The sequence below is a fragment of the Dipodomys merriami genome, unplaced genomic scaffold, assembly GCF_024711535.1.
Source record: "Dipodomys merriami isolate MVZ:Mamm:240054 unplaced genomic scaffold, mDipMer1.0.p SCAF_2, whole genome shotgun sequence".
Lineage (NCBI taxonomy): Eukaryota > Metazoa > Chordata > Mammalia > Rodentia > Heteromyidae > Dipodomys > Dipodomys merriami.
The window spans coordinates 46091475-46111312 of record NW_027203381.1 but is presented as its reverse complement, the minus strand read 5'-3'; the positions used below and the strand labels follow the sequence as shown (position 1 = coordinate 46111312).

At 40.6% G+C, this 19838-nt stretch overlaps 1 protein-coding gene across 1 annotated transcript in view; it reads left to right on the top strand.

Annotated features, from left to right (window-relative positions):
- The first annotated feature begins 561 nt into the window (after window positions 1-561).
- The window catches only part of Epb41l3 (erythrocyte membrane protein band 4.1 like 3), a 161943-nt gene continuing 142666 nt past the window's right edge, over window positions 562-19838 (top strand). The window contains exon 1 of the mRNA XM_070029528.1: window positions 562-655. The gene's annotated coding sequence lies outside the window, so the exon portion shown is untranslated. The remainder of the gene's footprint in view (window positions 656-19838) is intronic.

The window sequence follows — 19838 nt, the reverse complement described above, 5'->3', positions numbered from 1 at the left end:
TTCCATTCAATTCATCTTTATTAACTTAGTATTTCTTGAGCACTTAACTTGTACGAGACACATCAACTTGAATGTTTTCTTTACACACACACACACACACACACATATATATATATTTATATACACACCCATATATAAATGTACATGTATTCATACTGCAGTCTCTAAGCCAATAAATAACTCACCTGAAGGTCAGGAGCACACCTCCCTCCTCTCTCCTAGCCCGTGTCTGGGAGGGAAGAAAAGGGGCCAGAGAGGCCCAGCAATAATCTAAGTGGAAATCTAAAGACTATGGCTTTTGGCAAGTGTCTCCAAGGCGTAGTCTCTAGGACCTGACCCCGCTCCAGGACGGTGGCGGCTGTTCCAATGTAACTGTCCTAAAGTACTGCGGTGGCCTCCTCCCCCCGCGCCCGGGAGGGGCTGGGGACGAGGTTGGCTCGGTTCCCACGGTGTCTGGGCGTGGGCCCCGCCGCAGCTCCGCGGAGCCTCGGTGTCTCCTGCAAAGGGGGGTGAGGGGGGGCGGGGGAGAGGCGGCAGCAGCAACCCTGGGCTGCGGTTCCTCCCCGCGCAGCGTCTCTGCGCACCGCCGGCCAGCACGCCAGCCCCGAGCCCCGTCTCAACGCCGCGCCGCACGGGGGCCTCTCGGCGACCCCAGGTAACTTTTCTGCTTTTCGGCACAGGGGGATCGGAAGAGGAGTCTGGGGTTTCCAAGGTGCGGAGGACGAGGCCCCGAGCGAGGCGCACCGGTCTGCGCGGTGGGCGCGTGGTTGAGGAGTCGCGCGGCCGCCTGGATCTCGGGAATCCCGTGTGCCACGCAGGCGGGGGTCCCCACCCGACCCCCTCCTCGCCGACTCCGGGACCCTCCGGGGAGGGAGGTTGAATCTGCGCGCTGCGCCCCCGCGCCGGTGGCTGCGGAAAGGTCCCGCCCGCTGCACCCGCCGCCGCGCCGCAGCATCCGCTGGGCCCGGGGGCCTCCACTCGGATGCCTGGCCCAGAAGGGAGATTGGGTCCCCGGTCCCTTCACTGGCCAATTTGCGCAGATTCCTGGTTCGGGGCGCCATGTTTTGTTTGAAGTTACATCGCTTGGGGCTGCGGGCGAGGGCAGGCGGGCGGGCGGCCCCTCCCCGCGGGAAGGTGCGGGGGGTGGGGGGCGACACTGCGGCGCCGCCCGGAGCGGGTGGCACGACCGGGAGGGGCCTGGCACCCCGCGCGCCGCGGCTGCGGGCTCATCCCGGGGGCCGGCGCGGGCGAGCGCGGCTCAGGGCTGGTAAGGTGCGCGGTGCACAAAGCATCCCCGCTCCGCAGCGGGCTCGGCCGCTTTTATGTAACTTGCCTGGATCCCCGAATTGGGGCAGCGGTCCCCCGGCCGGCGTTGGGGGAGGAGGAGGAGGATAGCAGCCGAACGAGGCGGCTCCGGCCTGGGCACCTGCGGACCCCTGGCTCCCGCCTCGGTAGGCTGGCGCCTGTGCGCGGGAGCGCCATCGCGGGAACTCGGGCCCGGCTGGCGGTGGTGGCGAGGGACGGCGCTGCTCACCTGGCCCCCGGGGGGGACCGGAGCCGCCTCGGGAGGGGTCTGCAGGGGCGGCGGGGGCTGGGGCTGGGGACCGCTGGAGTGGGGTCACTGCCCATGCCAGGCTGTTGTTTCCTGGCTGCGGCTGCGGGGGGCTTTTCTGTCTCGGGTTCCCCGGGGTAATCTCGCCCTACTTCTCCCTTTTCCCCCTTTCCTTCCCCCACCCCGCGCCAAGTTCGCGGCTTCTGCAATGCGGTGGGTGTGGTTACCTACTCAATGGGAACTGTGGTCCCCGTGGGGAGAGCGAATCTTTCCCTTTCTCTCTTTTTAGATTCACAGATCTGAAGTTTTCTAGGTCCCCTCACCACCACCACCACCACCCCGCCCCGTCCACCCCGCACCGCCCCCCCACCCCCGCTCCCCGCCCTGCTATTGCAAGCCAGGGGGAAAGTTGGGAAGAAATTGCTGCAGAGCGAATAGAATGATAAAGAGCACATGTGGTATTAATTACGTGTGGAGGCTGGGCTGGAGATTCTGAGAGGGCCCGGCCATCCTGCTAGTGCCGTGGCTGCGGTTACGTGTTCAAGTTGGTGTTTCAGCTTTTTATGTTAGTCTGGCGGAGCTGCTTCTGCAGATATCTTGCCTGTCGTTTTTTCCCCTTCTTTTGAGTTGGGGGAGCTGCTGGATTTTAGAGTCTCTAAGGCGGGAGGCCCTGTGGCCATGTGTTCTAGAGTTCAATTTAGTAGCATAACTTTCCTAACAGATCACACCAGGCACTAAACACATGATTTTTAAAAATTGCACTTTTTTTTTTAAGCCTCAAGGACATTAGAAAGTGCCGTGAATGTAGAGTCAGTCACAGCAGAGGACAAACAAGGGACTGGAAGCTGATTTTTGGCTGGACTCAGCAGGGATTTTTTTTTTTTTTTTAAAGAAATTGCATGTCAGTTTGGGCACCCACTTTTAAAACTTTACTTGGAGTAACAAAGTTATTATGAGAAGAATTAAATATTAAATGCTACATTGAAGAAGCACGACTGTAATTTGTTAAATTTCCAAGACACTGCTCGGAAAAAAAAAAAAGGGAAGCTAAATCCTCTCTCATTTACATTGACTTTCTGATGCTTTAGAAAAGCAAAATATTTCAGTGTGCATGCTACTATGAAAAATGTATCCAGCTAAAACAATTGGTCAGGTAACAGATGATTTGTCCATACCAAGAATAACCTCTTTAATTTGTACCCTTTTTAGGGTAAGCCATAGGTCAACGATCAGTGTCTTACCAAATATTTACACTTAATTTTTCAATGATTTCTACTGCATGGCTGTGATTTAGGTCGAAAGCAGTTTGGTGGGATCCTCCTGTGTGATGCTTAGACTTGAACTGACTTTGATTAATAATGAAATATAAGATCAAGGACTTTTTTAAAAAACTTACATGATCAGATGTATTTATATAGACACATTGTTTTAATTGATTGCTCAAGTTCATTAAGGAGCCACCTAAGTAGAAAAGAGGCACACTTCCATTTTGAGAGATGATTTTATGAATTCTTTCTGCAGCTTTCTATCTATGTTGAATTAAGTGTTGCAAGAACATGCAGAAGGACGAATTTCCTCTCTGTTGTAGAATGTGCATCCATCTTTTGAGTTAGTGCTTAAAACAACAAAAAGTCCTATTCAGGTGCCACTAACTCACACTAATAATCCTAGCTACTCAGGAGGATGAGATCTGAGGATCTTGGTTCAAAGCCAGCCCAAGGAAAGAAAATCTATGAGACTTTTATTGCCAATTAATAACCAAAAATCAGGTAGTGGAGCTGTGACTCAAGTGGTAGAGTGGTAGCCATGAGTAAAAGATCCAAGGGACAGTACGTAGGCCCATTCAAGCCCCAGAAAAACTGACAGACACAGACTCTCTCTCTCTCTCTCTCTCTCTCTCTCTCTCTCTCTCTCTCTCTCTCTCTCTCTCACACACACACACACACACACACACACACACACACGCACGCACGCACACTGGCATGTTCTAAAGTTGCCAAATTAGAATTTATATTGTTGTTAGTTAAATAGAACTCTAAGCTGGAAAATGTGTTATTTTTTTTTCAGTGAGGATTTGACTATAACAGATAAGTTTCTTATACATATACCTTAATCATCTTTAATTCTCATAATCTGTTCCAAGTTCCCTAGCCCTATTTTCTTCCTTGAATATCAGCTTTATTAGGGAACATAGACTTGGCCATTGAAAACCATGAGTCAAATTTATCTTTAGCCCTACTTCATTTAGAAAGATCTTTAATGGTGCAATGCATCTATTTCCTTCCAAAGGCTCTCTGGCTGTCCATTTGCTGGGAATTCATCAGATGCTGAGGGCTATCATTTGATTTGCCCTGGCAGTAGAGAATTATGTGGTCAGAAGGGAGGACTGGAGCACTGGAGTCATTGCCTGGCCTGGTGTTGTGACATCACTATGCTCAGAAAGAAACAAGGGTGGGGCAGGCAAAAGCAGAGCATCTGGCGCTTCTTGCTGGCCTTAACTTTGCCTCATGAATGAATGAGACGCTTCTTGTTCAGAAACAACTGCACCACAAGGTATTGTTTGGAGAACTGGAAGAATGGGGTGAATACAAAATGGCATGGGAGACTATGTCTCAAGGGATCATGGAAGAAGAGGTTTTTGGTGAAATAGTAGAAATCTTGAAATATTCTTCTTATAAAAGAAAATACTCTTATTTTTTTTAAAAAAAGAGCTACTTTAAAAATTATCTGAAGAACTAGAACAATGAATCATTGTTTTCTACTTATGTATTTAGTGCATGTATTTCCTACTATTGTTTATACTGAAAGAGCATCTGGCTAAATATTTGTTTTTGATGATTAGGTTAGCATTTTGAAAGTATGTCTTGTGTTTAGAGGCACAATTTCTTTTCTGATAAGGTAACCTTATTTGTTTGTGAGCGATTTTCTTGCAGTTGGCAGAAATCATTGGGAAAGCTAGAGGTTTCACAGGTATAGAAAGATATTTGCTATGATCAGGGCTAATAGATTTTCACTTGCTGTTTTATTTGCTAATTATTTCATATTTAGTGGTTTTTATCCTCAGAACTCAAATGTAAGGATATTGAGAGACATGTTGCACCACACATTAGTGTTGACTAAATTATTTTTTTAAAAAATCACTAAATACATTAAAAATTTAAGCAAAGAGTAGCTGTGCATGTCCTCGGTCTTTCCTGTACTTCTGTTCAAAGATGACTGTCATTTTTCATGCTGTTGTATGTATGTAGGAGCTCAGGGTGGTGCTCACTAATCTGTGTAGCTCTTCCAAAACACATTTCAAAAGCACAAGGAAGGAAAACTGGGGGGGGGGAAGGAGGGCATGTGGAAATAGAGAAGTAGAAATTAAGTACCAGAACTGTAGATCATTTGGTTGAAATGTCTTCAGCATAGCATTTTTAGACCTTGGGATGATTGGTTAAATTGCACACTTTAGAACTGTAAGATTCTATTAGCACCAAACCCCTAATTCTTCTGTAATTTGCAGTACAGAGAAAAAGCTGACAACTTAATTTTTAGATTGTTGGCATTTTGATAAATTGCTCTTATAGCCCTTCCTTACAAACTAAAAATGTGTATGTGGTGTATGTGTATGTGTATGCGTATGTCTGTGTGTGTTCATAGAAAATTCTGTGTTAGATCTAGAAAACAAATGCATTGTTTCACCTGCCTCCTAAGTTAATTTTTTTTACAATTATTCTGGATGGGTAGTGAATGTCTGATGTAAGTAGCATTCCTTATGGGGTTTCACCACCAAACCAAGTAGATATCTAAATCCTCAATGTACTAACTAAATACTTACAAAACTAAATACAAATGAGATCATTTGTGATTTATGCCTCACTAATAGAGAGAGAGAGAGAATATGAATGAATTAAGGAGAGAATGCTTGGGGAGACCTATTTTATATACAAGAAGTACCAGGCTCATGTATTCAGTCATGATTATTGTCCATGTTATTATTATTATTATTATTATTATTATTATTATTATTATTATTATTATTATTATTATTATTACCTGTCCTGGAGCTTGAACTCATGACCTGAGTGCTATCCCTAAGTATCTTTGTGCTCAAGGCTAGCACTCTACTACTTGAGGCACAGCACCACTTCCAGCTTTTTCTGGGAGATAAGCACTTCATGGACTTTTTTGCCCAGGCTGCCTTTGAACTGTGACCCTCAGATCTCAGCCTCCTGAGTATCTAGGATTACAAGTATAAGCCACGTGTGCCCAGTTGCAGTCATTACTTTAAATAGCAGGATCCTCTTCAAAGCAAGTGCTAGCTCTGTCTTTAGCTCTAATTGCATGGGTTCTAGAGGTTTTGTCATAGGGGAGAAGAAAATAAGGTAAGTATTAAGAGAAAAAAAAAACCAAGGGGGAAACTGAGGGCTTTTTTTTTTTAAGGCAGAACCAGCAGGGGCTATGCTCAGAATAAAGAGAAGGACAGAAGCAGATTGGGGTTATAATAAACAGTGAACTGGAACTGGGAGAGAATGAAGGAAGAGGTGGCATTTTCCAAAAATAAATGAACTCTTTCCCTGACTTATGTAAAACGGTAACCCCTCTGTACATTACCTTTATAATAACAATAAAAAATTAAAAATAAAAGTGAAATGGTTCAGTGCTGGGAAAGGATATTGATCCTGCCATTGAATCCACCTCTCCCCACCAAAAAAAGACTTTTCTATTCTCTATCCCTGTCTCTCTATGCTATTTTTCTATGTACAGTGTTGTTTTATCAAATTCTGAGATTTTGTGTCTTTTATTAAAGTCTCCAAGTTCATCATTTCTAAAACAAATGAATTTTCCCTACATTTAATATCTCTAAAACTTGGAATATGATTTGCCATCACTGCCAGTCATATGGCAGAGAAGAAGCCATCAGCTTAACTCACTGATTGGACAAGCAATGCTGGCTGGTTGGAGGAAAATCCTGGAGACACCAATGGAGTGCTCTTCAGAAATGATGCATTTCCGATGCTCTTGGTGACAGAAAATGGCAGTACCTGGAAAAGCATAATCTGCAGTGTCTTGGATGGAAATGTAATTCAGAAGAGTCAGATTCTGTATGCGGGAAGTTTTAGGAACACCTGGACCAGTTTGTATTGCTTGTATTTTATGTATGCACTTAACCTACCTAAGTAAGTCAAAAAGTTCTGCAAATAAGTGGACAGTTTAAATTCCAATCCTTAGAAACATGTGAATTGTGGCTTATTTGGTAAAAAGGGCTATACAACATTCTGTCTTACAACTAATGATGTAATAATTGAATGAAATATGGCTTGTCACTTTTAGGATTTAGAATAATCAACTTTCTACTAATATTAAAAAAATGCCTGAGATGACCAGCTTAAAGAGAGGAAAGTGTATTATGACCCAGAGTTTTGGCTTCTGCTCATTGCTTTTAGACTGGTGGAGAGGCAGCCCCTCATATAAAGAGCACATGGTAGACCAAGACTTCTTATCTCAGGGTCACCAGAAAGTAAAAAGGGAAGAGAATGAAAGGTTAAGGGTTCCACTGTTCCCTTTAAAGTCACAACCCAATGACCTAACTTCCTCCCCTTAGGTGCCACTTCTTAAAGGTGCTATGAGCTGGAGAGCAATGTGCTAATACTTGAGCCTTTGAGAGATGCTTCAGATCCAAACTTTATATGTGCATACTTTGTAGTAAATGCTCTATAATATCGAGTGTTTATTTACATGGCTCATTGTATGTATTAGTAATTGTGTTTCTTAGGTTTATCTTTTAATGGGGAAAATCTGTTATGACATCTTCATTTGGATTTTTCCATTTTGACCCTTGGTGTAGATAGTTGGATTTTTGGTCTAGATTAATCATTGAGAAGATGTTCCAGATAGGGCATTCAGGAAGATTGGAGGCCTAGAATTAGCTGGAGCAAAGCTTTTATATTAGTGGAAAGTAAGGAGGATGAATCTAAGTTGGGGTATGTGACATGATGGTGGAACATGTTTGGATAGTTTGGACGTTGTTAGATAGTGGAAACCATTGGAAGTAGTTGAGAACATTTATCTGATAATAAATGTAGAATGAATTGGAAGATTAGGAAGTTATAGACAGATGGGCTTTTGTTAATAGACTAATCCAAAAATTTTCCAGAAATTGAATGTAACAGTTTTAACTTTCAGTGATTGATATTTGGCAATATGTGCTGCATATTATTTTTGTGATCATAATTAGCTACAGATTAAATATTACTTTTGGGCTATTTGAGATGGAAAGTGAGATATACATAAGATGAGATTTTTCCTTTTCATTTATCCTTCCAATTAAAGCATCATTTCCATTTCAAATATTAAAAATAATGCATACTCACTTTAAAAGATTCTGTTAATAAAAAACAAAAATAATAAACACTAATAAAAAACAAAAAGAAGAAATTTTATCATCTGGAGATACATTCTGTTAATGCTTTTGACAAACAGTTTTCCAATGCTGTCATGCTCCTGACAGTTCCATCTATTATAGGAGGTCTTACAACCACACAAACCTGGTTGGGCTCCCAGTCTTGCTGCCCAATAACTACATCAAAAGTCAAATCTTGCCCTTTTATAAAATGTCTGTAATGCTGTTTCTCTCAGATATGAGGATTGAATAGCATAAAATCTGCAAATACTGCACTCTGTGTCTGGCATACTGTAAGTGCCTAATAAATAACAATAGCATTAATTTGACTAGACTTCTAAAATACTACCATACATTTTATTTTTTTGTATAGCTGTATGTATTGGGCTGCCTTTTCATATGTATAAATCTTTATTCCTCCTCATTATTTTTAGTGATATAAATGTTTTCCCTTGGTATCTTATAATACTGGTGAAGGATTATTACCTTAAGGATGAGGTGGTGTAAAGTCTCTTGTCCAGCCTTGCTTCTCCTGCTGCTTGCTGGCTATCCGTGCCATCATTCTCTTCCTGCACATACCCCAGAAGACTTGTGATGAAGCAGAGCAGAAAGCACAGTCTCTAAGCATTATGTGTACATCTCTTGTGTGAGGACATTTAGCAAGAGGGATTTTTAACCATCAGTTTTATTACAGAAAGGTATTTTTTAATGAATTTTTTGGGGTCCTGTCATGGGGCCTGAACTCTGGGCCTGGGCGCTGTCCCTTAGCTCTTCAGCTCAAGGCTAGTGCTCTACCACTTGAGCCACAGCGCCACTTCTGGCTTTTTTCTTTTTGCTTATGTGGTGCTGAGGAATCGAACCCAGGGCCTTTTGCATGCAAGGCAAGCGCTCTACCACTGAGCCACCTTCCCAGCCTTTTAATGAATTTTTATATACTTGTGTGTCAGCTTTCCATTGTTGTGGCAAAACAAACAAATAATTAACTTATCAAGAAGAAACGCTTATTTTTGGCTGAGATTTCAATCTGTGACCACATGGATTTGTTGCTTTGCCCTGTAGCAAGACAGAACATCATGTCAGGTGTTTGTGATGGAGGGAAGTTGCTCATTTCATGGAGGCCAGGAAGTAAAAGAAGGGCACTGAATCTCAATGTCCTCTTTAGAAGTACATCCAATGGCCTAACTTCCTTCCACTAAGCCCCACCTCCTAAGATTCCACCATTTCCCAATAGTGTCACAGGTTGTCAACCAAATATTGGACCAGCCAGGCACCAGGGCTCATGCCTGTAATCCTAGTTACTCAAAAGGCTCACATCTGAGTATCACAGTTTGAAGCCTAATTGAGCAGAAAAGTCTGTGAGACTCTTACCTCCAATTAACTCCCAAAAAGCTGGAAGTAGAGCTGTGGCTAGCCTTAAGCAAAAAAAAAAAAAAAAAAAAAAAAAAAAAAAAGACAGTGCCCAGGCCTTGAGTTCAAACCCAAGTGCCAGAAAAAAAAAAAAAAAAGATCTGGACTCTAACTCTATACTATTACTTGGGACCAAGTATAGGATTGAGAAAATAGACTTGGCTTATTTTTCTAACTCCAGACATTTGTAATTCTTGAAATATGTATAGCAGTAATTCATGAGGAACAGCTGCCTTGCAGAAAAAAGAATACACAGTGAGTTAGGAAAGTAGCAGAGGGAGACATTTACTAACCTTGAGCTGGTTTTCTCTGTGAATTCCGGACAAGGATACCCAGATGTGAAGTGGTGATGATGCTTCCTGAGGTTGAAATAAGATTTGCATTTTAAAACATCTGGACCAATGTGTGGTGAGGACAAACACATAATTTATGTTTTCCCAGGTCAGCTATTGTGTACTGTTCATCTGCTTTGCTTGCTCCTAGGGACTAGTGTTAGGCATTTTTGAGACTCTGAAAATGGCCCTCAGAAAGAGTAGAGAATTTTGTGAAATTTTGTGACATTTACAAATCCTGCCATCCAAAAGATAATGAGAATATACAATTTTGTCAAGTGTAAAACCCTAAACAACAGTAGGAGAGGTTTACAAAGAATAAGTCATTGTTTTCCAAAGTTGCATGTACAACAGAATTTTCTGGCAGGTTTGTTAAGGAGTTTCTAGGAACCAATGCACAGATTCTCCTTTGTTTACCTTGCGGTGCTGGGACTAGCATATGTTAAGCATGTGCTCTATTCTTGAACTTGAGCTCCAGACCCCGGAATCTCCTTTAATAGGCTTGGTGTCACATCTAGGCATAGCCAGCTTGAGTGCTATCTCATCTAAGTGGTCCCTGGACCACAGTTTGAGCTCTGTATTTTAAGGACTCTTGTCTTAGTGGCTCTCCAATATACTGATAATTGTCAGATAAGTATTCTAGAAAGATTATATGTAATAGTAATAATGTTCAATAGAAGGCTTTCCTTATCACAGAGCAAAAAGACCTGGCCTTGGACTCAGACTGCCTGAGTTTCATTATCGCTGGTTCACCACTTGCAACTGTTGCTGCACTAGGAAATTATATAAAATCTAAAAAGGCAAAGGAAGTAGACCTAAATGTTAGATTTCTCATCTGGTAGGTAGTGAGGATGATAATTCTGTACCCAGGTGGTCAGAGGGGTTAAATCTGAGGTAAAGTATATGGCTCTTATTATATCTATGCTTGGGTTAATTTTCTTCCTTTGTGATTGACAAAAGAAGAAGAGAGAGTGCTCTGAGTTGATATACTTTTGTTTATTAGTGTCATACTGTGTTATTTGTGCCTTGCAGATATCCTCAAGATATTATGTTCTTATATTTGTGAAACTGAAATGATTATAAACTTTGCTTTCTTGCAGATAGCAGTCTTGTGATACTAGCATCAGCAGTGAGTGCTCACAGTACATTATATGTGAGTGAGCATTCTCCCTACACTCTTATCCAAGAATGACACACACTCACATTAGCCACATGTAGGAACAACCAACAAAACAGCAGTCACTGTCTGTCACATTTAAATTGTTTCAGTATGTTCGAACCTGAAGATAAATTCATCAGGGAACTGCCTTGGAGCTATAGTTGCCATCTGTAATTAAGGATCTTAAACTTTTCCGACAGTCCTGGTACCAGCCTAGTAGAGTCAAAAACCCTGTGTTACTGGCCCAATCAGAACTCTGAAGGTTTCTTATCTCAGTGGATATTTTGCTGTCTCCCAAGGTTAACCAGGGCCAGCTTTAAAATTACAGTGTCTCCAAATGACTCCAGTTTAAGTCTCTTTCAACCCAAGGAAACCACACCAAAAAACAGACCACCCTCCCCATCCCCTCCCTCCCCCTGCCAAAAAAAAAAAAAACCCAGACCAGCCCATCTTGTGACTCAGCCCCTACAGCCTCAGAGCCAGTACTGCTTTCCAGCTCTCAGCTGGGAGCCAAACCTTTTGAAATTGTGTTTTGTCCAGGTAGGATATTCGTATGGTTACTGTGATGATTCGGACTCAAAGCTTCACTGAAGTACACAGAAGCTCGGGTTCACATGGAAAAGACTGGCAACTTGTGTCATGATAGGGCCCAGGAACCCTTTGTAAAGTTCTGTTTCTTTGTTCCTTTGTTTGGTTATCTTAGTATTCTGCAAAAACTTGTGAAATGTCTGTTACTGGTACTGTGCAAGGTGCTGGGATTGCAGCAATAAACACACAAACAGGCTGTGCTCTTCTGAACACACACACACACATATACATATATATGCACACAAAATATGCATATATATGCATATAGACAAATTCATGCGTAGATGCATGAGTATATATGTATAAATATATACATATACATATGCATATGCATATACATTCGTGTGTGTGTGTGTGCGTGTGTGTGTGTGTGTGTATGTGTGTGAGAGAGGCTGAGGTTTGGACATGCTTGGCAGGTACTTTACCACTTGAGCCACACTGTCCCCCAGCCCTTTATACTTGTTATTTTTCAGATAGAATTTCATATAATTTCCAGGCTAACTTCCATCCTCCTCCTCTATTACCCAAGTAGCTAGAACTGCAGAACCTGTGTGTGTACATGTGTGTGTGTGTGTGTGTGTGTGTGTGTGTGTGTGTGTGTGTGTGTGTATAATAGTGCAAACAATTTGACTTTGAATAGCAATGAATGTTCTGATTCAGATCAGTTCCCAGTGGCTTTGGACGTAGATGGTAGAATGCAGCTGGGCAGAAGAGGAGTTGAGTCTTAGACTTGGCCTTGGGCTCAGACTTTGCTGTCTCAAGGGTGATTTGGGCTTCCCTCCAGTGGATGACACAGTTTTATATTTTTAAAATTTTATTTTTATTGAAAAAGTGTTGAGCCAGGGGGTTACATTTACATAAGTAATGCAATGAGTACATTTGTTTTTATCATTGTTACCCCATCCCTCATTATCTCCCATTTGCCCCTCTCTACTCCTCCCCCCCCCAAGTTGTAATGTTAATATCCAACATAGTGTCAAGTGAGTATCTATGTTGCTTTGGTTCATCCTTTGTCCTGCTGTTTCTTTCTTTCTTTTTGGCTTTTCCTTTTTTTTAATTTTATTTTATTGTAAAGAGACATATCATTGTAGTCACAAAGACTGTTCTTGAGTTATTGAATGAATAGTTCATGTCAATCAAAAAGTACATGAGTAAGTCCTCAATGTACCACAGTGTAGTTTTAGGGACAGATAATTCCTCATAAAATCTTCTCTTTTTTAATGAATTAAAATAATCACACTTGTCATAGAGCTAGTCTTTAAAAGACCCTGTGTGTAAGTGCTTCATCTGTAGTAAATGTTCAACTCACCATAGCAATACATCTCTACAGGGAAGAAGCTAGAGTAGTCTATGGAGATTAGGAGCTGTGTTTATGATTGTTACAGGTATTTCTGTTTCCATTTACTATGGGTTTTACATGTATATTTTGTGTCCTTTAACAATATTACCAGATGCCAGAGGACAGAATCTATACCTGTTTTTCCATTGATATAGGTCCTGATTCTTAGGACAGTGTTTGGCACTTACTAGTTGCTCATAAAACATTCATCTAATTTTTTGTTGGTTCCTTATTTATTTAAAAAGTAAATTTTGTATATATATATATATGTGTGTGTGTGTGTGTATATATATGTATATATATATATATATATGTATGCGTGCAAGGCTGAGGATCACATCTAAGGCCTCACTCATGGGCTGTACCCCTTAGCTGCATTCTGAGTGTTAAATCCAGATTTAATTGAAGAGTAGATTAAAATATATTGAGACCCAAGATAGGGACACAAATATTTTTTCTGTCTTGCTATTGTTTTTAATGTATTTGTTATGTACCATGTGATTTCTTTTGTTTTTTGTATGTCCCTCCCCCACGGTATAACCCCTGTTTTCACTGTATTTGATGTCCGTGCTCTGCATCTTGTATATACACTTCTCTAATTCAGGGAGGGGAAGGGAAAAAACAAACTTCTTAAATAGAGATACAGGTTGACCCATTGTAGCAATGAGATATACAAAATACTATGTTGAAAACCTCCCATGCTCCTGGATCAGAAGGATCAACATCGTGAAAATGGCTGTAATTCCCAAGGTTATCTACAAATTCATTGAGATACCTATCAATATTCTAACCTCATTCTTCAAGGAAATAGAAGAAGCAATCCAAAAATTTATATGGAACAATAAAAGACCCCGAATAGCAAAAACGATCCTTAATAGAGAGAATAGTGCTGCAGGAATATCAAAACCAAATTTCAAACTCTACTACAAATCCATAGTAATCAAAACAGCTTGGTACTGGCACAAGAACAGACCTGAGGACTAAGGGAATAGAACTGAAAACCCAGAAATGAACCCAAAGAACTATAGCTACCTAATCTTCGATAAGGGAGCTAAATAAATAGAATGGAAGAAAGACAGCCTCTTCAGTAAATGGTGCTGGCAAAATTGGTAAATCACTTGTAGAAAACTAAAGCTAGATCTGTATAAATCACCCTGTACCAGAATCAACTCCAAATGGATCAAAGACGTCAGAGTCAAAGCAGACTCCCTGAAAACATTACAGGAAGAAATAGGAGAAACCCTAGGTCTCCTTGACACAGGCTGAAATTTTCTCAATAGAGACACAGAAACACAACAAATCAAAGAAAGGCTGGACAAATGGGATTGCATGAAGTTGCAGAGTTTCTTTTTCTTTCTTTCTTTCTCTCTTTCTTTTTTTTTTGGTCCAGTCGTGGGGCCTGAACTCTGGGCCTGGGCTCTGTCCCTCAGCTCTTCAGCTCAAGGCTAGCGCTCTACCACTTGAACCACAGCACCACTTCTGGTTTTTTTTCTTTTTGCTTATGTGGTACTGAGGAGTTGAACCCAGGGCCTCAGGCATGCAAGCCAAGCGCTCTACCACTGAGCCATCTTCCCAGCCCCGAAGTTGCAGAGCTTCTGCATGGCAAAGGGCATAGCTAGCAAGATCAATAGAAAGCCCACGGACCAGGAAAAGATCTTCACTAGCCATACAACAGACACTGGTCTCATTTCTAAAATATACCAGGGACTCAAAAAATGAAATCATGTGGGGCGGGGGTGGGAGATGGGAAGGGATGGGAAGGGAAAACAAAGGAGGCAACAATGCTTGATAAGAATTGTACTCATTATCTTGCCCATGTAATTGTAACCCCTCTGTACGGTATCTTCACAAAGAAAAAAAAATAAAGAAAAAGAAATGTACTCATCACTTGTCCATGTAATTGTAACCTCTCTGTACAGTATTTTCACAATAAAAAAATTAAATAAAAAAAATTAAATCCCCCAACAACAAATCCTCAAAGAAACAACTGCCCAATGAATAAGTGGCCTAAGACTTAAAGAGAGACTTCTCTGAAGAGGAAACAAGAATGGCCAATATACACGTGAAGAAATGCTCAACCTCTCTAGCCATAAAAGAAATGCAAATCAAAACAACATTGAGATTCCACCTCACCCCAGTTAGAATGGCTATAATCAAGAACTCTAGTAACAACAGATGCTGGAGGGGATGTGGACAGAAGGGAATCTTACTGCATTGTTGGTGGGAGTGTAAACTTGTTCAACCACTTTGGAAAGTAGTATGGAGGTTCCTCAAAAGACTCCACATAGAGCTCCCCTATGACCCAGCAATCCCACTTTTGGGCATTTATCCAAATGATCACAAACAAGACCATACTAAAGCTACCAGCACAACTATGTTTATTGCAGCATTATTTACCATAACTAAGATATGGAACCAATCCAGATGCCCCTCAGTAGATGAATGGATCAAGAAAATGTGGTATATGTTAAACAATTTGTTTAACTAGGGATACAGGTGGCCCCTTTGCAACAATGAGATGTATAAGTTGTTATGACGAAAAATGAATTTTGCAACTTTGGTGGAGGGGGAGGGGGAGGGGAGGGAGTATGGGAAGGGATGGGAAGGGGAAACAAAGAGGAGGCAACAATGCTTGATAAAAAGTGTACTCATTATCTTGCCCATGTAATTGTAACTCCTCTGTATGGTATTCTCATAATAAAAGAAAAAGAAAAAGAAAATGTGGTATATGTATACAATGGAATTCTATGCCTCCATTAGAAAGAATGGCATTGCCCCATTTGTTAGGAAATGGTTTCCCTTGTTTGCAATAACTAGTATATGTCTAGGACAAGCAGTAAAGGTCAAAAGCTATGTACATATGACCATATAAGGTGATGTTAAGTGAAATGAACCCCAAGATAGGGACACAAGTGGTTTTTTCTTTCTTGCTATTGTTTCTAACGTATTTATAATGTACTATGTGGTTTTTTATCGTTTCTTGGTATGTTCCTCCCCTACAGTATAACCCCTGTTTTCACAGTATTTGATGTCAGTGCCCTGCATCTTGTATAAACACTTCTCTAATTTGGGGAGGGGAAGGGGAAAAACCAAATGCTTAAATAGGTATACAGGTTGACCCATGACAACAATGAGATGTACAAGACACTATATTGAAATACGAACTTTACAATTTAAGAGGTGGCAGGGGTTGGGGGGGGGGAGTGTAGTTGTGGAGGTGGGAGAGAAGGAATGGTAAGGGGGAAAGTAAAGGATGAGGTAACAATGCTCAATAGGAAATGTACTCATTACCTTGTCATGTAACGGTAACCCCTCTGTACAGTATTTTTACAATAAAATGTGCCAAAAACATACTGAGTAACAATCCCCATACATTTAGGAAGGAAAGTTCTAGGTCTGTTATTAGCATGTCACTGGGAAGATAATGGTTTTTCTGGGAACAACTTGGCTTTAAATTGTAACTACAGCCTCAAAACATGAGTGGCTGATGACAAGGGCTGGCATGTATGGCCTGCATGAATTCCTGGGACCCAGGAAAATCAGTATGGACCAGACTAGTTCTTTATTCTGCTAAGCAGTTTGGCTATACTTTCCTGGTGATTTTTGTGTTCCAGTCCTTTCCAATTAATTTGGACTTGAGATTCTTTATGCTTGTTAGAGTAGAGTAATCCCTCCTCCCTAAAAACTAACACTTGCACCTTCTAGTACTTTTCCTGATATACCATTTTGCCTGCTTCTTTTCTTCTTTCCTAATTTTAGCTCATTTTAAGGTAAACAGATTTTTTTCCTTCCCACTCAATGACTATTCCATTGTCTTGTAATTTGGAGAATAATTTTTATTCCTCTCATTTTCAGTGCTAGGGAAAATCAAAATGAAGTTGGTTTCTACCTCTGAGTTCTTCAGATAAACAAGAGAGTGATTAGATATGCATTCTAATTAAAGAACAATGAATAATAATTTGAACCACTGTTGGAGATTATTCTGAACTATAGTGATAGATTTTTGTGTTTTCCTGTTGCTAAAATTATTTATAACTAATCTTTGAAGAACTCATTTGAAAGCAATTTTTGGTTAGTGCCTTATTTTTCCTCTTTCTAGTAAGTTAAAATTTTCAGTCTTGAGTACCATGTCTGACTTCAGGAAGGAAGAGATTTGGAATTTCTGTTCATCTAGATCTAAGTTTTCAGTACATGTTGATCAACCTGAGTATCATTTTTTGCTGTTAAATTTGCATTCATTAGCATTACTTTTTTTTTATATCAGTCATGGGGCTTGAACTCTGGGCCTGGGCGCTGTCCCTCAGCTCTTCAGCTCAAGGCTAGCCCTCTACCACTTGAGCCACAATGCCACCTCCAGTTTTCTGGTGGTTTATTGGAGATAAGAGTCTCATGGACTTCCCTGGCTTTGAACTGCAATCCTCAGATCTCAGGCTCCTGAGTAACTAGGATTACAGGCACGAGCCACCAGTGTCTGGCAGCATTACTTCTTGATGCAAATTTTCTCAAATGAAGATCCAGGATTAGTACAATGATTTGAATGCATCAGATTAATAAAAGAAGAGTGGTAAAGATATCAATTTAGGTGTTGTCTTATTAACTGGAGATGCTGGAGACCTAGTTTATCTGTGATCATCACATATGCAGTCCTTCAGTGATGATCCACACAAATAGGTGTGACCAAGGAGGTCCCATCTGCTTAGCTACCTTGTATTTGACCTAGCTGATTTAGGGGTGTCTGTTAACAACCACTGCTGCACTGGAAGTCATTGTTCTTCACAATGAACAGTCAAACTATGAATCAGCTACTTTGAGATTTTTCTTTTTTCTTTTTCTTTTTTTCATTTTAAGTGATAGGACTTGAACCAGGACCCTGTACATGCTATGCAAGCATTTTATTTCTCCAGCCAGGCCTCAGTCCCTAGCTTGTGCTTTGAAATAGGTTCTTGTCAACTTTTTCCTCCCAAGGCTGGCCTCATTTCACAATCCTCCTCCCACATAGCTGGGATTGCAGGTAAGAGCCATTATGTCTGACCCAAGTTTGATGTTTTAAAGTATTTTTTAAAAGAGTTTCCAATGACATAGATAATGTGGCTTTTTATAAAATGGAAATACCTGGTAGAGCTGTTTTGTTTCTTATCTGTTTTCTTTCTGAAAAGAAGGCAAGACTGAAAATGTTTTGATAGACATGCCATCCTCCTAAACATTAACTCTGTATCCACTATTCATCCTCTCAGAAATCATCTCACTTGATGGAGGTACAATACTAAGATAATTGTAGTGATTTTAATGTATATACCACTGAAAAAAGGAAATTTTGACCGGGAGGAGGGTTGTAGAAAAGGTATCAATATCAACATTTTCAAGCAGCTAAAGATTTCAGAGGCCCAAACTCTCTAAAGTCACTCTCCTTATACTTTTGAATTCCAAGAACTCTTTAGCTTACATTTTATGTTGTTATATATATGTATGTTTAAATAACTATGAATTTATGATATGTAAAATATAAAATTTACATGTATTATATAATCAGTATGGAAGTTTTAGGTCAGATTTGTAATACACAGTAAGTTCTCATTCTGTATTCCTATTTTCTGTATGGTCTATATTCTTTATTTTTTTTAATTATTATTTTTTTTTGTCAGTCATAGAGCCTGAACTCTGAGCCTGAGCGCTGTCCCTCAGCTCTTCAGCTCAAGGCTAGCATTCTACCACTTGAGCCACAGCACCACTTCCAGCTTTTTCTGCTCATGTGGTGCTGAGGAATCAAACCCAGGGCCTCATGCATGCAAGGCAAGCACTCTACTACTGAGCTACCTTCCCAGCCCTGTATTCTTTATTTTATCCCAGCTCTATCACTGTTCAGCGTTTTTACTAACAATACAGACATAGGCAAGTTCTTTTAGTGTCCTTAAAGTTCAGGTTCTTGTCCTGTAAAATGTGAGTAGCAATGCTAGCCTCATGGGCTTATATGAAGTTTATACGCATGTAGAGAATGGGAACTGGGATAAAGCTGGCCTCATTGTGTTAATGTAAGTGCTTTATTAATGTCACTAATCCTTAAGAGAGCTGGTTTTAAGTTACCAACCCATGGGAGTGTGCAGGTCTATTCAAACATTTTCCTAGAGCTGTGGCTTCCTGTCCCTCCTGGATAACTACACTGCTTGGGTTGCCTGAGCCCCACACCAATCAGCTCCAAGTGCATGACACAGCTTTCAGTAAAACAGAATCCCTGAAGTCTCTACAGCTGCCTTGTTTCTTTTTTTAACTACTTTATTTTTATTTTTAAATTTTAATTTTATTGTCAAGGTGATGTACATAGGGTTTACAGTTACATAAGTAAGATAATGAGTATATTTCTTGTTGAACTTTTTACCCCCTCCCTCATTTTTCTCTCACTTTCTTTCCCTCCACCCCTCCCCAAGTTGTACAGATCATTTCCAACATATTTTCCTGTGAGTATCACTGTTGCCTTGGCCTTCTTTCTACAGATGAGCAATGACAGTGGCCAAAAATATGGTGTTTGTTTCTATTATAGTGTGAGCAGCTGTTAGCAGTATAGAGTAGAAGTCAAGCTCTTAGCCAACTATAAACTATAAAACTAGAAAGAAAAGAAATTAAATACTATCTCTGGGCTTCAGTTGAAGTAGAAATAATAATAGTCTTACTTCATAGATTCATTGTAAGTTAAATGAGTTAAAATGCAGTAAAATATACATATATGTATTTATCTTATATGTTTTACATATTACAACTTATATATAATTCATGGTGTATAATATATATTACATGTGTGTTTATGTACATATATGATATACATATATATCATATCTATAAAATTAATATTTAAGCATATGGGAAGGTATAAGTATATATGTTTATAAATATACATATACATTAAAGTGTGTACACTTTATTGTTATTTTATTTTTTTACATATTTTTATTATAAAATACTGTACAGAGAGGTTACAGTTACATGAGTAGGGTAATGAGTACATTTCCTATGGGGCATTGTTGCCTCCTCCTTTGATCCCTTCCCTCCCCACCTCCCCAACTCCTCCCCCCCCGCCCCCGCCA